We start from the raw sequence: 1,328 nt of genomic DNA on the forward strand, positions 1-1,328 counted from the left end.
TTTGCATCTATTCATCATCTCAATAGATGTCAAAAAGGCTTTTGATAAAATTCAATATCACTTCCTGTTAAAAATTCTCAACAAACTAGGCATCAAGGCAACATACTTCAAAATAATAAGAACCATCTATGATAAACCTACAGTCAACGTCATATTGAATGGGCAAAAGCTGGAAGCCTTCCCACTGAAAATGGGCACGAAACAAAGACGTCAACTTGGACCACTGCTACTCCACATAGTATTGGGAGTCCTAGCCACAGCAACTAGGCAAGAGAAAGAAAAGGCATCCAAATTAAAAGAGATGAAGTCAAACTGTCTCCCTGCAGATGATATGATTCTATACCTAGAAAACCCCACAGTCTCTGCCCAAAGGCTCCAAGCAACTTCAGCAACTTCAGCAAAGTTTCAGGATACAAAAGCAATGTACAAAAATCAGTAGCATTCTTATACACCAATAATGTCCAAGCTGAGAACCAAATCAGGAATGCAACCCCATTCACAATAGCCACAAAAAGAATAAAATACCTAGGAATACAGCTAACCAGGGAGGTGAAAGATGTCTACAATGAGAATTATAAAACACTGCTGAAAGAAATCAGAGATGACACAAATAAATTGAAAAACATTCCATGGTCATGGATAGGAAGAATCAATATTGTTAAAATGGCTTTACTGCCCAAAACAATGTACAGATTCAATGCTGTTCTTATCAAACTACATTTTTTACAGAATTAGAAAAAAACTATTCTAAAATTCATATGGATCTAAAAAAGAGCCTGAATTACCAAAGCAATGCTAAGCAAAAAGAACAAAGCTGGAAGCATCACACTACTTGACTTCAAACTATACTGCAAGGCTATGGTAACCAAAACAACATGATACTGGTACAAAAACATACATACAGACCAAGGGAACAGGTTAGAGAACCCAGAAATAATGTTGCACGCTACAGCCATCTGATCTTTGACAAAGCAGACAATAACAAGCAGTGGAAAAAGAGCACCATATTCAAACAGTAGTGCTGGAATAACTGGCTAGTCATATGCAGAAGATTGCAACTGGGCCCCTTCCTTTCATCATATACAAAATATCAACTCAAGATGGTTTAAAGACTTAATATAAAACCTAAAACTAGGGGCCGGGCGCGGTGGCTCAAGCCTGTAATCCCAGCACTTTGGGAGGCCGAGGCGGGTGGATCACGAGGTCAAGAGATCGAGACCGTCCTGGTCAACATGGTGAAACCCCATCTCTACTAAAACTACAAAAAATTAGCTGGGCATGGTGGTGCGTGCCTGTAATCCCAGCTACTCAGGAGGCTGAGGCAGGAG

The sequence above is a fragment of the Cebus imitator genome, unplaced genomic scaffold, assembly GCF_001604975.1.
Source record: "Cebus imitator isolate Cc_AM_T3 unplaced genomic scaffold, Cebus_imitator-1.0 Scaffold77, whole genome shotgun sequence".
NCBI classification, from domain to species: domain Eukaryota; kingdom Metazoa; phylum Chordata; class Mammalia; order Primates; family Cebidae; genus Cebus; species Cebus imitator.